The 19679-nt window shown below is 43.6% G+C and overlaps 1 protein-coding gene and 1 pseudogene across 1 annotated transcript in view; one reads left to right on the top strand and one right to left on the bottom strand.

The window, feature by feature from the left end:
• The window catches only part of LOC128656178 (GRB10-interacting GYF protein 2), a 131426-nt gene that overhangs the window by 18172 nt on the left and 93575 nt on the right, over positions 1 to 19679 (bottom strand). The window lies entirely within an intron of this gene.
• On the top strand, positions 16678 to 17190 carry LOC128656177 (myosin regulatory light chain 2, smooth muscle major isoform-like; annotated as a pseudogene).

Here is a 19679-nt window from a genome sequence, read left to right as displayed (position 1 = left end):
GGAAGAAAACCAGGCTTGGTACGTAAAACTACCTTATCTGTATGGAATACCAGATAGGGAGAAGTACACTGCAAAGCAGATAATTCAGAAACTCTTCTAGCAGAAGAAATAGCAACCAAAAACAGAACTTTCCAAGATAGTAACTTAATATCTATGGAATGTATGGGTTCAAACAGAACCCCTTGAAGAACTGAAAGAACTAGATTTAGACTCCAAGGAGGAGTCATGGGTCTGTAAACAGGCTTGATTCTAACTAACGCCTGTACAAACGCCTGTACATCTGGCAGTGCTGCCAGACGTTTGTGTAACAAAACAGACAGAGCAGATATCTGTCCTTTTAAGGAACTAGCTGACAAACCTTTATCCAGACCTTCTTGGAGAAAGAAAAGTATCCTAGGAATTTTAATTTTACTCCAAGGGAATCCCTTGGATTCACACCAACGGATATATTTTTGCCATATCTTATGGTAAATCTTCCTAGTTACAGGTTTTCTGGCTTGAACCAGAGTATCTATGACTGTATCTGAAAACCCACGCTTAGATAGAATCAAGCGTTCAATTTCCAAGCAGTCAGTTGGAGAGAGACTAGATTTGGATGTTCGAACGGACCTTGTACTAGAAGATCCTGCCTCAAAGGTAGCTTCCATGGTGGAGCCGATGACATATTCACCAGGTCTGCATACCAAGTCCTGCGTGGCCACGCAGGGGCTATTAGAATCACAGAGGCCTGCTCCTGTTTGATCCTGGCTACAAGCCTGGGAAGGAGAGGGAACGGTGGAAATACATAAGCTAGGTTGAACGACCAAGGCGCCACTAATGCATCCACCAGTGTCACCTTGGGATCCCTGGATCTGGACCAGTATCGAAGAACCTTTGCGTTCTGGCGAGACGCCATCAGATCCATATCTGGAATGCCCCATAGTTGAGTTAACTGGGCAAAAACCTCCGGGTGGAGTTCCCACTCCCCCGGATGAAAAGTCTGACGACTCAAATAATCCGCCTCCCAGTTGTCCACTCCTGGGATGTGAATTGCAGATAGGTGGCAGGAGTGATCCTCCGCCCATTTGATGATCTTGGATACCTCCCTCATCGCTAAGGAACTCTTTGTTCCCCCCTGATGATTGATGTACGCTACAGTCGTCATGTTGTCCGACTAGAACCTTATGAATTTGGCCTTTGCTAGGTGAGGCCATGCCAGGAGCGCATTGAATATCTCTCTCAGTTCTAAAATATTTATCGGAAGAAGAGACTCTTCTCGAGACCATAGACCTTGAGCTTTCAGAGAGTCCCAGACCGCACTCCAGCCTAAGAGACTGGCGTCGGTCGTGACAATGACCCATTCTGGTCTGCTGAAACTCATTCCCTGAGACAGGTGATCGTGAGACAACCACCAGCGGAGAGAATCCCTGGTTACCTGGTCTACTTGAATCTGGGGAGACAAGTCTGCATAGTCCCTATTCCACTGATTGAGCATGCACAGTTGTAATGGTCTTAGATGAATTCGAGCAAAAGGAACTATGTCCATTGCTGCAACCATCAATCCTACTACTCCCCATGCACTGAGCTATGGAAGGCTGAACAATAGAGTGAAGAACTTGACAAGCGTTTAGAAGCTTTGACTTTCTGACCTCTGTCAGGAAGATCTTCATTTCTAAAGAATCTATTATTGTTCCCAAAAAGGGAACTCTTGTTGACGGAGACAGGGAACTCTTTTCTACGTTCACCTTCCACCTGTGAGATCTGAGAAAGGCTAGAACAATGTCTGTATGAGCCTTTGCTTTGGAAAGAGACGACGCTTGGATAAGAATGTCGTCTAGGTAAGGTGCTACAGCAATGCCCCTCGGTCGTAGAACCGCCAGAAGGGACCCTAGCACCTTTGTGAAGATTCTGGGAGCAGTGGCTAAACCGAACGGAAGAGCCACGAACTGGTAATGTTTGTCCATGAAGGCGAACCTCAGGAACTGATGATCTTTGTGGATAGGAATATGCAGGTACGCATCCTTTAAGTCCACGGTAGTCATATATTGACCCTCCTGGATTGTTGGTAAAATTGTCCAAATGGTTTCCATTTTGAATGATGGAACTCTGAGGAATTTGTTTAGAATTTTTAGATCCAGAATTGGCCTGAAAGTTCCCTCTTTTTTGGGAACTACAAACAGGTTTGAGTAAAAACCCAGACCTTGTTCCGCTGTTGGAACTGGGTTTATCACTCCCATTTTTAATAGGTCTCCTACGCAATGTAAGAATGCCTGTCTCTTTATCTGGTCTGAAGATAAGCGAGACATGTGGAACCTTCCCCTTGGAGGAAGTTCCTTGAACTCTAGAAGATACCCCTGAGAGACTATTTCTAGTGCCCAGGGATCCTGAACATCTCTTGCCCAAGCCTGAGCGAAGAGAGAATGTCTGCCCCCTACTAGATCTGGTCCCGGATCGGGGGCTACCCCTTCATGCTGTCTTGGTAGCAGCAGCAATCTTCTTGGCCTGTTTACCCTTGTTCCAGCCTTGCAATGGTTTCCATGCTGGCTTAGGCTGGGAAGAGTTGCCTTCTTGTCTGGAGGCCGCAGAGTTAGGATTCGGTCCGTTCCTGAAATTGCGAAAGGAACGAAAATTAGATTTGTTCTTAGCCTTGAAAGGCCTATCCTGTGGGAGGGCATGTCCCTTTCCACCAGTAATGTCTGAAATAATCTCTTTCAATTCCGGCCCGAAAAGGGTCTTACCCTTGAAAGGAATATTAAGCAATTTATTCTTGGACGACACATCCGCCGAGCAGGATTTTAGCCAAAGCGCTCTGCGCGCCACTATTGCAAACCCTGAATTTTTCGCCGCTAACTTAGCCAATTGGAAAGCGGCATCCAAAATAAAGGAATTAGCCAACTTTAGTGCGTGAATTCTGTCCATGACTTCATCATATGGAGTCTCTTTTTGGAGCGAATTTTCTAGTTCCTCGAACCAAAAATACGCTGCCGTGGTGACAGGAATAATGCACGAGATTGGTTGAAGCAGGAAACCTTGCTGAACAAATATCTTTTTTAGCAATCCTTCCAATTTTTTATCCATAGGATCTTTAAAAGCGCAACTGTCCTCAATAGGAATAGTTGTGCGCTTAGCTAACGTTGACACTGCCCCCTCAACCTTAGGAACCGTTTGCCATGCGTCCCTTCTGGGGTCAACAATGAGGAACATTTTCTTGAATATAGGAGGTGGAACAAAAAGGTATACCTGGCTTTTCCCACTCCTTAGTCACTATATCCGCCACCCGCTTGGGTATCGGAAAGGCATCAGCGTGCAATGGGACCTCTAAGAATTTGTCCATCTTGCACAATTTCTCTGGAATTACCAAAGAATCACAGTCATCAAGAGTAGTTAGGACCTCCTTAAGCAGGGTGCGGAGATGTTCTAACTTAAATTTAAATGTTACAACATCAGTGTCTGCCTGCTGAGAAACTTTTCCTGAATCAGAAATTTCCCCCTCAGACAGGCCCTCCCTCACTGCCAATTCAGATTGATGTGAGGGTATAACTGATAAATTGTCCTCAGCGCCAACCTGCTCATCTTCTGTATTTAAAACTGAGCTGTCACGCTTTCTAGGGTAGGATGGCAGTTTGGATAACAGATTTGCTATAGAATTATCCATTACTGCTGTTAACTGATGCATAGTAACAAGCATTGGCGCGCTAGATGTACTAGGTATCGCCTGCGCGGGCAAAACTGGTGATGACACAGGAGAGGATGATGAACTATCCCCACTACCTTCATTAGAAGAATCATCTTGGGCAATCTTATTCAATGTGGAAGTACTGTCCATACTTTGTTTGGACGCTATGACACAATTTGCACAAACATTAATTGGGGGAACCACCTTGGCTTTCATACACACAGAACATAAGCCATCTGAAGGTATAGACATGTTAGACAGAATTTGGCAGGCTAATAATGCAATAAAAGCGTTTTTAAAGAAAAGCGTTACTGTCCCTTTAAATAATAAACAGGCACACTTTATTTCTGATATATTGAAAAACAATGAAGGCAATGTCCGATTTTTACAAAATTTTTACCCCAGAGACCTAATGCCTTGAAAGTATTGCACACCAAGTTTCAAGACTTTAACCCTTAAAATGAGCAAACCGGAGCTATTTGTTCAATTAGACAATTTTAGTACACTACAATCACAGCCACAGCCTTGCTGCGGCTTTTTACCTTCCCTGAGAGTTATTCAGCAATGAAATAAACCTTCCAGAGTCCGTTTTAGTATGCCACAGGACCCCTCACATGAAGCTGCATGCACTGCCATGGAAGTAAACTGCGCAACTGAGGCGCGAAAACGGGGCCTCCTTCCTCTGCATACCAGAGTGAAGGGGCCTTCCTGACTGAAATAGCCGTCTAACTCAATGCCAGGCGATAAAAACGTTCCCAAAAGTGCTTTTAAGTGCACAAAACACTCTAAATGCCATTAAAATATGAAATAAAACAATCTATTTAGCCCACAATAGTGTCAACCAGTGTAGAGCCCATTTGTAAGCCTTAATCTGTTATGAGTGAGAAAATGACTTACTTACCCCTTAAGGGAAAACTGACAGTCTTCTACCATTAACATGTCTTGTTAGAAATATGACTGATCATACCTTGAGCAGAAAAGTCTGCAAACTGTTCCCCCCAACTGAAGTTCTCTGGGCTCAACAGTCCTGCGTGGGAACAGCAATTGATTTTAGTTACTGCTGCTAAAATCATACTCCTCTTTAAACAGAACTCTTCATCCTTTTCTGTTTTAGAGTAAATAGTACAAACCGGCACTATTTTAAAATAACAAACTCTTGATAGAAGAATAAAAAACTACAACTAACACCACATACTCTTTACCATCACCGTGGAGATGCTACTTGTTCAGAGCGGCAAAGAGAATGACTGGGGGGCGGAGCCAGAGGGGGAGCTACATGGACAGCTCTTGCTGGGTGCTCTCTTTGCCATTTCCTGTAGGGGAAGAGAATATCCCACAAGTAAGGATGAAGCTGTGGACCGGACACACCAATGTTGGAAAAAATTTAATTTATGCTTACCTGCTAATTTTCTTTTGGAATGATGGTGCACAGTCCTCCATAACATATGGAATATTTTTCCCACCACTAGGAGGTCAAGAACCCATATCAGAGCTTAAAATCCCTCCCACCTCTCTTAGTTTTACTTATAGCTGAGTAGAGAATAGGACACAGAAAGGAAAGACAAAGCAGGATCTGTAGAGGTGTCATTAGAACTGCTGCCCATAAATTGAAACAAGCTGGGCCTGTGGACCATCATCCCAAAAGAAAAGAATTTAACAGATAAACGAAAATGTTTTCTTTTGTAAAATGCACAGTCCTCCATAACATAGGGTATTATAACCCAAGCAGATGGACTATGTTACAGAAAGGGTGGGACAATTTTTCTGGCAGTTTCTATTTAACTGACACTGGGGCCTAAAAGGACTTTCCTGCCAAAAGCTGCTTGCGAAGACATATCAAAGCGATACAATTTTGAAAAAGTAAGCAGAAAAGACCATGTTGGAGCTTTGCAAATCTGCTCCAAAGATGCATCATTTTTAAAAGCCCACAATGTTGAAACTGCTCTTGTAGAAAGAGCTGTAATACACTTAGGTGGTGACTTTACCGCCACCAAATAACCATTGTGAAACACTTGTTTGAGCCAAGAGGCCAATACTACCTTAGCCTTCTACTGCTTACAATTCCCAGAGTAGTGAACAAACTAGAAGTTTGTCTGAAATCTTTAGTAGCTCAGAGAATTTCAAAGCCTTGACTACATCAAGATTACGTAATAGTGGCTCCTTAGAGTTAGCAGGATCTGAACATAATGAAGGAACAACAATTTCTTTATAGTTTCCGTAGAAATTACCTTAGGAAGAAAATCAAATTTAGTATGAAGTGCAGCCGTATCATTGTGAATAAGAAGAAATGGAGAATCAAAAGACAAAAGGTTAACAACTAGAAACTCTCCTTACTAAAAATATTGCCAAGGGGAAAAGGACTTTCCAAGGTAACAAGATATCAAATGAATGCATTGGTTCAAAAAGAGGACCTTGGAATACAGAGAGAACTAGATTCAAAGTTCAGGGTGGAGAGAAAGGTTTCCCAACTGGCCTAATTCTAACCAACGCCTGAACAAAAGTCTGAACCTCGGGAAGTTTGGCTAACTTCCTATGAAAACCCGGACACACAGATAAAGCAGAAATGTGAGCTTTTAGGAACCTATCGGACAAATCCTTGTCAAGGCCATCTTGTAAAAACTGAAGGATTCTAGGAATGCTAAAGGAATACCAAGAAAAACCCTCTGGAAGAACACCACTCAAAATAGGTTTCCAAATTTTGTGATAAATCTTTTGTATCAAGGGCTTTCTGGCCTGCAACAAAGTTTCAATGACCGATTCTGAGAAACCTTTTACGTTTCAAAACTATGGGTTCAACCTCCATGCCATTAAATTTAGAGATCCTGATAGAAAAGAGGACCTTAAGACAACAGGTCTTGCCTCAGAGGAAGAATCCATGAAGGAGATGAGGACATCTGCACTAGATCGGCATACCATGTCCTGTGGGGGCAAGCTGGAGCAATTAATATAACTGACGTTGACACCTGTTTGATCCAAGCAATGACTCGGAATAAGAACAAACTAAGGAAACCGGTATGTGAGACAAAACTCCAATGTACATACCACTTTGCACAATACCTTGGAAGCTTGTGGTTTAAGTGAGAGGCCATCAGATCTATGTCCTGTAAGCCCCATTTGATCACTAGTCGATTGAAAATGTCCTAATGGAGAGCACTCTCTCAGATAGACCGACTGAAATGCTTGAAGTTTCAGAATGTTGTTTGGTAACCTTGCCTCTAGAGGAAACCAAACTTCTTGCACTCTTTGAGAAAGCCAATGGGTACATTGACACACCAAACTATAGTCTTGAAGGAAGACAGAACCTTGCGAGTATGAGCAATAAGCTAGTGACAGGGAATAATCTTGCACTAGTATGTCGTTCAGATACGGTGCAACTGAAAAGCCCTGAATTCTGATCCCCACCTAGATTATACCCAACACAGAGTGGCAAACTGGCATAGTTTTGTAGATATGCAATCCTCAGGAAATGAAAGTGGTCCCTGTGTATAGGAATGTGCAGATATACAGTACATCATTGAGGTCTATAGTAGCCACAATTGGACCTTCTTGGATTAAGGATAAAATTGTGTGGATTTTCCCATTATACAAGTGGGAACCCTGAAAAACATTAAGGTATGTTAAATCTGGGACAGGACTGCAATTCCCTTTGGACAATGGACAGAGTGGGGTAAAACCCTTGACCCTGAATTATTCCCATATACTCCACGCCTTGGAGGGATTTTTGGCAACATGAGATATTGACCAGCCGTCCTAAGGAGGGCTTCAAAGAGAACAAAACTCTCAATCTCCTAAAGGATAAAAAGTCTGGATATCTGAACTATTCTTCCTGATGAATCCTAAAATATATAAACTTATACATAAGTTTATACAAAGTTTATAAATCTGTACATGACATAAGCATCCATATGTAGTATACATGTATATACTTAAGCATACACACATATTTAGCCTGTCATGTTGCCTTACTGACTAGAGAAGCACCACATATAGACCAGCAGGAATTGTAAATCCATTTCCAGAATAAGCAGACTGTGTATACTGACAAAGGGAATACACAATGTACATTAATTATTAAAATATTTATGATTAATGCTCAGTATCTGCATGATAAATGTATATGCATACAAATAAATTACCCATACAATAGGTAAAAATTTATGCTTACCTGAAAAATTATTTTCTGTCTTGGTAGTGAGAGTACACGAAATCCATTCTTAACCTATGGAAAATACTTCAACTGGCCACCAGGAGGCAGACACCCAAGAGCATTTAAGTATCCCTCCCACTTCCCCTACCCTCTCAGTAGTTCAAGCCGAGGATAATGAAAAGTAGAGCTATAAGGAAAAGTAGAGATATTTTAAAAAAAAAAAAAAAAAAAAAAAAAAAAAAAAAAGGGTACAGATGTGCCATAACTGCCGCCAAAACATTATTTCAGGGTGGGTTTGTGGACTCACTGCCAAGTAAAAAAAAAATGTATTTTTATAAACTATGTTTTCTTTATAATGGCAGTGAGAGTCCGCAAAATCCCTTCATAATCTATGGAAAACCAATACCCAAACTGTGGAGTACACAATTTTAAGTGAGGGAAAGGTAGGCAAGGCAATCCTAAATACTAGGCAACACAGCTTGTAGAACATTTCTCCCAAGACACGCCTCTGCTGAGGCAAAAAAATAGAAAAAAAAATGTTAAAAAAAAAAAAAAAAAAAGGTAAAATTTTTTATTGTGTGGAGACAACTTTAGGTAAAAACCCCATCTTTGTCCGCAGAATGGCCTTATCCGAATGAAACACTATATAAGGCGGATCGCCCTGGAGGGCAGACAATTCAGATACACTACAAGCGGAGGAAATAGCTAACAGAAACAACACTTTCCAAGTTAGTAACTTAATATCAATAGAATGCATAGGCTAAAATTAAGCCTGTTAAAGAACTAAGAACAAGATTAAGGCTCCATGGGAGAAGCAATATGTTTGAAAACAGGCCTAATTCTAGCAATAGCTTGAATGATTGAATGTCTGTAAAAAGAGCAGAAATCTGACCTTTCAGAAAACTAACCGACAGGACCTTCTCTAAACCATCCTGAAGGATACGCAGAGTCTTCACCTTGTGCCAAGGGAACCTGCACACCAAGACAAAAGCCCTTCACACTTTACAGCAAAAATGTCCGGTAACAGGCTATCTAGCCTGAACCAGAGAATCCCCTCCGGGACAAAACTATGCTTTCAATCTCCATGCAGTCAGCCTCAGAATTGAGATTTTGATAGAACGGACCCTGAGCCAGAAGGTCTGCCCTCTAAGGTAGCCACCATTGAGAAGGGGTCTGCATACTAAGTCGTGCGTAGCTACGCAGGAACTAACAAGATTGCTGGAAATCCTTCCAGTTTGATTCAAGCTATTATGCAAGGGAGCAGAACAAATGGAGGAAAAAAGATACACTAGATTGAAATGCCAAGGAACTGCTGTCCACCAACTCTCTCGATCTCTATCCATATCTTTGTAGTTTGACATTGAGATGGGAAGCCATCTGCTCTATCTACGGGCACCCCCACCTGCAGGTGATCTCGCAAAACACCTCCTGGTTAAGCAACCATTACCCGAATTGTAGAGTCTGTCTGCACAGAAAATCTGCTTCCCAATTGTCCACATATGGAATCTGGATGGCCGATATTTGGCATTGATATGTCTCTGCCTATTGTAGGATACGAGACACCTCCTGCATCCACAGTGATGTTGTCCTATTGGAATTAAATAAAATGGATGAAATGCAAGCTGGTGCCTCGACTGAAGGACATTGAAGATGGTCCTCCGTTCCAGAACGTTGATAGGAAGGATCACATCCTCTAGTCGCCATGTTCCCAGAGCTCTCCGAGATCCCAACACAGCACCCCAGCCTATCAAACTTTCATCTGTTGTTAAGATCTCCCAGAATAGGCGCAGAAAGAACATGCCCTGGAGAACAGGTTCCTGGGACAGCCAACATGAAAGATTCTCTTGTCTCTGGATGCAGAGAAATGACATGAGACAGGTCTACATGATCCCCATTCCATTGCTTGAGCATACATAACTGTAGAGGTCTCAGATGAAAGCGAGTAACAAGGAATAGCATCCAAAGTCACAACCATAAAACCTACCACCTCCATGCATTGAGCCACTGAAAGCTGTGGAGAGGATTGAAATAGACTGCATACAGCCTGATGCTTCTCACTGCTTTGATCTGTGAGATATATAGATATATACACACATGCTGATAAAGACTGATGATGAACCCCAAAACGTTCACTCGTGTTGGGGGTGAACTTTTTTTCCAGTAACTTCTCTGTGTGAAATGTTTATAAATGTAAAGATGGTGCATGAACCAAGATGTTATCCAAGTATGGTGCTAAAGCAAAAACCCTATAGTCTAACTACAGTAAGGACAGCCCCTAGAACTTTTGTAAAGATCCTGGTAAGTGAAGCTAAACCAAATGAAAGAGCTATGAACTGGTAATGCTTGTCCAAGAAAGAAAAAAAATGAGTTAAGTTACCGATAATGGTCTCGGTGAATAGGGATGTGAAGGTACAAATTCTTCAGATTCATGGTGGTCCTGACGTGACCCTCCAGCACGAGAGGTAGAATGGACCTGATGGTCTCCAGTTTGAAGGAAGGTACCCTTAAGAATTTAGATCTAAAATGGGATGAAAGGTTCCCTTCCTTTTTGGGAACAATGAATAGCTTTAAATAGAACCCTTCTCCCCTCTCTTCTTAAGGTACAGGGACAAGCACACCCATAGATATCAGGTCGTCTACACAGCATAGGAAGGTCTTTCTTTTTTCCAGCTTTCCCGAGATCCTTGAAAGGAGGTACTTGCCCTTTGGAGGGCGAGATCAGAAACCTATTTTGTAACCCTGAGATATGATGTCCAGAACCCAAGTATCCTGAACCGAATGAGTGCAAACTTCCTGAAACAGAAATAATCTTCCCCCTACTTGACCTGAGTCCAGGTCGGATGCCAACCTTTCATGTTGACTTGTTGTCTGGGGTTTGTTTCTTGGGCTGTCTGTTCTTGTTTCACACCAGGTTAGGCTTCCAGGTACTCATGGGTATTTCAGACTTAGTTACTGACACAGTCTTCTCAGTCTTGTTTGCACAGGTGTAGTAAAAACGTCACATTGGACATCCCTTAGTTCAAGATTTTTTTATCCTGGAAGGGTAGAAAAGCACTCTTTCCGCCAGTGAAAAATGATAGAATCCAGTCCCAAAGATAGTAACTTAGACTTGGAGACCATGTCCGCTGACCAAGACTTTAGCCAGAGAGCAATAGAGAGATAGTCTTGGTTGCTGAAACACTCCGTGTCTTGTTATGACGAAAGGGGTGAAAACATCCCATAGCGGTAGATTTATTACCCTGAGGTAGAAAGGAACCTTTATTGCTAGTGACTGTAGCAATGATAGAATCCAGGCCCGGTCCAAAAAAGGATTTTCTTTTAAGGCCAAGGATAGTAATCTAGACTTGGAAACCATGTCTGCTGACAAGACTGTAGACAGAAAGCCCTCTTTAAAAAAAAAATGGCATCACAAAATAACCCCTTAGTAACCACAGCACTTTTCAATTTTCTTACCGTTTGGGACCAGGGCTATTTTTACATTTCTGTGGTGTTTGTGTTTAGCTGTAATTTTTCTCTTACTCATTAACTGTACCCAAACATATTATATAGCGTTTTTCTCGCCATTAAATTGACTTTCTAAAGATACCATTATTTTCATCATATCTTATTATTTACTATAAAAATAAATACAAAATATGATGAAAAAAAATGGAAAAACAAATTATGCTTACCAGATCATTTATTTCCTTCTGTATAAGGAGAGTCCACGGCCTCATTCCTTACTGTTGGGAAGCTTATACCCAAGCTCTAGAGGACACTGAATGATAACAGGAGGGGCAAAAAGCCTGCAAAACCTCTCTCCCGAAGGCTGCTTCAGCTGAAGAAAAAACACCAAAACAAAACAAAAAAAGTGTGTAAGGAGGACCAGGTAGCCGCCTTACAAATATGATCCATAGAGGCCTCGTTCTTAAAGGCCCAAGAGGAAGCCACTGCTCTAGTAGAATGAGCCGTAATTCTCTGAGGAGGGCTATGTCTCACTGTCTCATAAGCTAAGTGGATAAGACTCCTCAACCAAAAAAAGAACGAATGAGGTGGTTGAGGAGACCTTCTGACCCATACGCTTCCCAAAATATGCCACAAACAAGGAAGAAGTTTGCCTAAAATCCTTTGTAGCCTGAAGATAAAACTTCAAGATCCAAACCATGTCTAAATTATGAAGTAAACGTGCCTTCGAAGGAGGATTAGGACACAAAGAATGGACCACAATCTCTTGATTAAAGTTGCGGACTGACACGACTTTAGGGAGAAACCCTAACTTAGTCCGAATGGAACACCAGATAAGAAGGCTCACATTGCAAGGCGGCAATCTCAGATACTCTGTGCGCTGAAGCAATAGCCAGTAGAAAAAGAACCTTCCAGGACAACAACAATGTCAATTTCATGCATAGGCTTAATGGGAACCTGTTAGAAAACTTTAAGAACCAGATTCAGACTCCAAGGGGGAGTCGAATATCTGAACACAGGTCAGAGCCTTAACAAAAACGCTGAACACCTGGAAGCTCAGAGAACCTCTTGTGCAGTAAAATAGACAAGGCCAATATCTGTCCCCTCAGGGAACTGGCTAAAAGACCCTTCTCCAGTCCATCCTGGAGAAACAATAGAATCCTGGCAACCTTAACTTTATGCCAGTGAAATCCATGCTCTTCACACCAGAATAAGTAGGTTCTCCACACCTTATGATAGATGCAACGAGTAACAGGCTTACAAGCTTGAATGAGAGTATCAATAACTCTTTCATAAAACCCTCTCTTGGCAAGGACTAAGCATTCAATCTCCATGCAGTCAGCCTCAGCGAATTCCAGCACATCCCTGTGACAAGGTAACGTCCATGGAGGAGAAGATGACATCCTCACTATATCCGAACCATGTCCTTCGCGGCCATGATGGAGCAATCAGTATTACTGACGCCTGCTCCTGCTTGATGCGGGCCACTACCCGAGGAAGGAGTGGTAAAGGCGGAAAAAGGTAGTGTAGACTGAACCTCCAAGGCACTGCTAATGCATCCATTAGCTCTGCGTGACGATCCCTGGACCTCGACCCATATATGGGTAGCTTGGTATTGAGACCAGACGTCCCCCACATATTGCATATCTTCGCAAGCACTTTGGGATGGAAAGACCATTCCCCGGATGAAAGGATTGTCTGCTGAGAAAATTCGCTTCCCAGTTGTCCACACCAGGAATGTGGATTGCTGAAAGCAAAAGGTTGTGGACCTCCACCCACTCCAGAATCCAAGATACTTCCCTCATTGCTGGGGAACTTCTCATTCCCCCCGATGGTTGATGTAAGCCACCGAGGTTATATTGTCTGAACGGAATCTGATAAACCGGGACAAACCCAAAGAGGCCAAGCCTTCAGAGCATTGTAGATTGCTCTTAGTTCCAGAAAGTTGATCAGGAGGGAGCATTCCTCCCGAGACCACAGGCCCTGTGCCTTCTTGGCACCCCAAACAGTTCCCCCATCCTGAGAGACTCGCGTCTGTAGTCACAATCTCACTGGATGGTCTTAGAAAGGATGTCCCTCGGAACAGATGATCTAGAGAGAGCAATTCTGTCGACCGGCTGTTCAAGGAAATCTGTTGAGACCGATCCGAATGATCGCCGTTCCACTAACTCAGCATGCACAGTTGTAATGGTCTGAGATGGAACCTGGCAAATGGAATTATGTCCATGCTGGACACAATGAGACCAATTACCTCAATTCACTGAGCCACAGATGGCCGGAGGGCAAGACATGCCAAACCTAGCTTGCAACGTCTCTGGTCGGTTAGAAATATCCTCATACATATTGAGTCTATTATAGTACCCAGGAATACTACCCTGGTGCTTGGAAAAAGAGAATTACTCTTCTCTAAATTTATCTTCCATTCATGTGATCGAAGTAGGAGAGAAGAGATATCGAATGGTCCTCTGCCAGACGAAAGGATGGTGCGTGAACCAGAATGTCGTCCAAGTAGGGAGCTACTGCTATACCTTGAGCTCTGGCAATGGCCAGGAGAGCCACAAGTACCTTTGTAAAGATTCTTGGAGCAGTAGCTAGATCAAACGGAAGTACAATGAAATGGAAGTGCGGATCCAGGAACGCAAACTTTAGGAACTGGAAATGGTCCCTGTGGATTGGAACGTGAAGATAGGTACCCTTCAGAGCGATAGTGGCCATGAACTGTCCTTCCTGAACTAGAGGAAGGATGGACCCTATTGTCTCCATCTTGAACGTAGGGATATTTAGAAACTTGTTTAAGCAAGTTAGGTTCAGAATCGGGCAGAAAGTTCCCTCCTCCATTGGGACCACAAACAGGTTTTAGTAGTATCCCAAACCTCTTTCTGCGATAGACACCGGGACAATGACCCCTAAAGATAAATCCTGCACGCACCCCAGAATGGCTTCCCTCTTTTCTGGTTTTGAAAACAGGCTTGAGAGGAGAAATCTGCCCTTGGGTGGAAACCTATCTTGTATCCCTGAGCAACGACCTCCAGGACCCACGGATCCTGCACGTCCCTGAACCAAGCATCTAAAAACTGCAACAGTCTGCCCCCTACACGATCCAGCGCCGCATCGGGGACCGCACCTTCATGCCGACTTGTTCTCGGCAGGCTTCTTGTTCTGCTTAGATTTATTCCAGGATTGAGCCAGCTTCCAAGTGCTCTTGGTTTGCTCGGGCTTAGAGGAGGCCTGCTGACGTTGGGCCTTTTCAGAACGAAAGGAACGAAAATTAGAACCTTGTCCCTTAGATTTGTTCTTTTTTGCGGTAGGAAGGCATCCTTGCCCCCTGTAACCGTGGAGATAATGAAGTCCAGGCATGGACCAAATAAAATATTTCCCTTAAAGGGGAGGGAAAGTAGTTTACACTTAGTAGTCATGTCCGCAGACCAGGACTTCAGCCACAGCGCCCGACGAGACTGTACTGAGAAACCAGATATGTTAGCATTCAAGTGAATAATCTGCATGTTTGCATCACAGATAAAATAATTAGCAATTCTCAAAGCTTTAATCCTTTCTTGAATAAGATCAAGGGGGCCCTCCACCTCGATAAAATCCACTAAGGAGTCGCACTAGTAGGCCGTAGCTCCAGCAACCGAGGCAACAGTCGATTGAAATAAATATCCAGTATGCTGAAACATTTTCCAGAGAAAGGTTTCCATCTTCTTATCCATCGGCTCTCTGAAAGACTAACTATCCTCAAGAGGGATAGTAGCACGCTTACCTAACGTGGAGATAGCGCCATCCACCTTAGTGACGGAACCCCATTACTCCAGCTGAGAGTCCGGGACCAGGAATACATTATTTTTAAAGGCAGATGAAGGGGAAAAGGAAAATCCAATTCTATCCCACTAGTTCTTAATAATGTTCGCCATCTTTACAAGTAGAGGAAAAGGTAGCGGCGCTACACTTACCTCGTACACTGTCTAATTTAGGAATCAAAGGTTCATCAGGCAACTTGGCCTCTGGAACCGCTAATGTCGACAGAACCTCCTTTAGAAGAAAACGTAAAGTCTGGCTCCTCCACAACCGGAGGCCTAAAGGAAGCAGACTCCAATTTAGAAATGTCACTCTGAAGACTCAGTGTGACCCATCCTGGGATACACAAAAAGATGAAAAATCTAATAAAATCACTGGATGTCCCCTGGACCTGAGAGCTATGTTTAACATTTCACTTGCGCTTGGCAGGGCGAGGTAAAGCACTAAGAGCCTCAGACACTGCAGACTTTAACTGTGCGGTGAAGTACCATGGTAAAAGGCTCCCTCCAGACGGATTATCCGGCGTGCTACAGTAAGCTGCATGTGATAATGGAGATGACGGATGGGTATGCAGCTCACGGGACGGCAAGTCCTCAGAGGTAGACGGCACCTTTATACACCCAATGACTGGGGCACTCATCACCTCTTAAGACCCAGGCAACCAGAGAAAGTAGCGACCTCTCCGACAGCTAGATAGGTCAGGAAAAAGCAAACTAAAGTGTGACCACACCCGGTCAGGTGGTGCGCCAGGCAGGACTGTCCCTGCTATGAGAAAAAGCGCACCAAGCTGCGCATCATTCAAAGTGAAAGTAAAAACCTGTATGTTCCGTTCCCACATAATAGTCTATGAGCCCAAAAAAATTATTCTCACACATAAAGCAGCATAAAATCAAAAGTAAAACATTTGAGATATTAACCCATGATTCTATAAAGATAAAAGGAGTCACACTGTGACCCTGTCTTCAGCAATTTCAACATAAGTAAAAATTTAAACGATCCTACCAGAATCCATGCTGTGGAACAGAAACACCGCCTCAAGTGTGACAGTCTTGTAGCATTGCTCCCGACATGGACTTGAGTGAAGAAAGCACTAGTCAACACTGGTTGCTTAAGGAGCTATTAACAGGCAGTCTGGATGGTTTCGTAAAGAGACACTCCCTGCATCTCCAGACTAACTTTCGTCAATGCTCTCACAGAGGCTGACAAGACTACTTAAAACTCCAGTTCCATATCAAAAGGCATATACCCTCTAGAGGAACAGCTCCGAAATCTGACACTTCTCTGCCATCCTCCTGTGATGGAAGGCAAAGAATGACTGGGGGGTGGGGGGAAGTGGGAGAGGTATTTAAGCCTTTGGCTGGGGTGTCTTTGCCTCCTCCTGGTGGCCAGGTTCAGTATTTCCCAACAGTAAGGAATGAAGCCGTGGACTCTCCTTATATTAATCTACAACCACCAAAAAACACCCATGATAAATAGATTCTAAATTTTGTCATGAGTTTAGAAATACCCAATGTTTCCCTCGCCAGCACCTTCCTGGGTCCCTCCCTTCACTTGTCACATGATCTGGTCTCTCCTCCTTCCCACCTACCTGTGATTCCGTAAAAAAGAAACTTAGGTTCACCCACCTCACACCATCATGTCCAGCAAAAAGACCAAGGCAAAGACCAAGGCCAAGACCACTAAGAAGCGCCCCCAGAGAGCGACTTCCAATGTGTTTGCCATGTTTAATTAGTCCCAGATCCAGGAGTTTAAGGAGGCCTTCAACATGGTTGACCAGAATCGGGACGGCTTCATCGACAAGGAGGATCTACACGACATGTTGGCCTCTATGGGTAAGAACCCATCTGATGAATACTTGGAAGCCATGATGAGTGAGGCTCCTGGCCCCATTAATTTCACAATGTTCCTAACAATGTTTGCAGAGAAACTGAATGGCACAGACCCCATGGATGTCATCTGCTTTGATGAGGAGGGAACAGGATCCATCAATGAAGATCACTTACAAGAACTTCTGACCACAATGGGAGACAGATTCACAGATGAAGTGGATGAGATGTATAGAGAGGCACCAATTGACAAGAAAGGCAATTTCAACTATGTAGAATTCACACGTATCCTGAAACACGGGGCAAAGGACAAGGATGACTAAAGTTCATAGGAGATTTTTATCTATTTTTTAAATATATTTTTTTTATTGAGGTTGCTAAATAATGTAACAGCGAGATACCAGTTTACATAACAAAAAACAGAATTTATGTTTACCTGATAAATTTCTTTCTCCAACGGTGTGTCCGGTCCACGGCGTCATCCTTACTTGTGGGATATTCTCTTCCCCAACAGGAAATGGCAAAGAGCCCAGCAAAGCTGGTCACATGATCCCTCCTAGGCTCCGCCTACCCCAGTCATTCGACCGACGTTAAGGAGGAATATTTGCATAGGAGAAACCATATGGTACCGTGGTGACTGTAGTTAAAGAAAATAAAATATCAGACCTGATTAAAAAAAACCAGGGCGGGCCGTGGACCGGACACACCGTTGGAGAAAGAAATTTATCAGGTAAACATAAATTCTGTTTTCTCCAACATAGGTGTGTCCGGTCCACGGCGTCATCCTTACTTGTGGGAACCAATACCAAAGCTTTAGGACACGGATGAAGGGAGGGAGCAAATCAGGTCACCTAAATGGAAGGCACCACGGCTTGCAAAACCTTTCTCCCAAAAATAGCCTCAGAAGAAGCAAAAGTATCAAACTTGTAAAATTTGGTAAAAGTGTGCAGTGAAGACCAAGTCGCTGCCCTACATATCTGATCAACAGAAGCCTCGTTCTTGAAGGCCCATGTGGAAGCCACAGCCCTAGTGGAATGAGCTGTGATTCTTTCGGGAGGCTGCCGTCCGGCAGTCTCGTAAGCCAATCTGATGATGCTTTTAATCCAAAAAGAGAGAGAGGTAGAAGTTGCCTTTTGACCTCTCCTTTTACCTGAATAAACAACAAACAAGGAAGATGTTTGTCTAAAATCCTTTGTAGCATCTAAATAGAATTTTAGAGCGCGAACAACATCCAAATTGTGCAACAAACGTTCCTTCTTTGAAACTGGTTTTGGACACAGAGAAGGTACGATAATCTCCTGGTTAATGTTTTTGTTAGAAACAACTTTTGGAAGAAAACCAGGTTTAGTACGTAAAACCACCTTATCTGCATGGAACACCAGATAAGGAGGAGAACACTGCAGAGCAGATAATTCTGAGACTCTTCTAGCAGAAGAAATCCCAACTAAAAACAAAACTTTCCAAGATAATAACTTAATATCAACGGAATGTAAGGGTTCAAACAGAACCCCCTGAAGAACTGAAAGAACTAAATTGAGACTCCAAGGAGGAGTCAAAGGTTTGTAAACAGGCTTGATTCTAACCAGAGCCTGAACAAAGGCTTGAACATCTGGCACAGCTGCCAGCTTTTTGTGAAGTAATACCGACAAGGCAGAAATCTGTCCCTTCAGGGAACTTGCAGATAATCCTTTTTCCAATCCTTCTTGAAGGAAGGATAGAATCCTAGGAATCTTAACCTTGTCCCAAGGGAATCCTTTAGATTCACACCAACAGATATATTTTTTCCAAATTTTGTGGTAAATCTTTCTAGTCACAGGCTTTCTGGCCTGAACAAGAGTATCGATAACAGAATCTGAGAATCCTCGCTTCGATAAAATCAAGCGTTCAATCTCCAAGCAGTCAGCTGGAGTGAAACCAGATTCGGATGTTCGAACGGACCCTGAACAAGAAGGTCTCGTCTCAAAGGTAGCTTCCAAGGTGGAGCCGATGACATATTCACCAGATCTGCATACCAAGTCCTGCGTGGCCACGCAGGAGCTATCAAGATCACCGACGCCCTCTCCTGCTTGATCCTGGCTATCAGCCTGGGGATGAGAGGAAATGGCGGGAACACATAAGCTAGTTTGAAGGTCCAAGGTGCTACTAGTGCATCCACTAGAGCCGCCTTGGGATCCCTGGATCTGGCCCCGTAGCAAGGAACTTTGAAGTTCTGACGAGAGGCCATCAGATCCATGTCTGGAATGCCCCACAGGTGAGTGACTTGGGCAAAGATTTCCGGATGGAGTTCCCACTCCCCCGGATGCAATGTCTGCCGACTCAGAAAATCCGCTTCCCAATTTTCCACTCCTGGGATATGGATAGCAGACAGGTGGCAGGAGTGAGACTCCGCCCAAAGAATAATTTTGGTTACTTCTTCCATCGCTAGGGAACTCCTTGTTCCCCCCTGATGGTTGATGTACGCAACAGTCGTCATGTTGTCTGATTGAAACCGTATGAACCTGGTCCTCGCAAGCTGGGGCCAGGCCTGGAGAGCATTGAATATCGCTCTCAGTTCCAGAATATTTATCGGTAGAAGAGATTCTTCCCGAGACCAAAGACCCTGAGCTTTCAGGGATCCCCAGACCGCGCCCCAGCCTATCAGACTGGCGTCGGTCGTGACAATGACCCACTCTGGTCTGTGGAACATCATCCCTTGAGACAGATTGTCCAGGGACAGCCACCAACGGAGTGAGTCTCTGGTTCTCTGATTTACTTGTATCTTCGGAGACAAGTCTGTATAGTCCCCATTCCACTGACTGAGCATGCACAGTTG

Source organism: Bombina bombina, chromosome 4 (assembly GCF_027579735.1).
Source record: "Bombina bombina isolate aBomBom1 chromosome 4, aBomBom1.pri, whole genome shotgun sequence".
NCBI classification, from domain to species: Eukaryota; Metazoa; Chordata; class Amphibia; order Anura; family Bombinatoridae; genus Bombina; species Bombina bombina.
The sequence above is the reverse complement of the archived record's forward strand: the minus strand, read 5'-3'. Positions and strand labels throughout refer to the sequence as shown.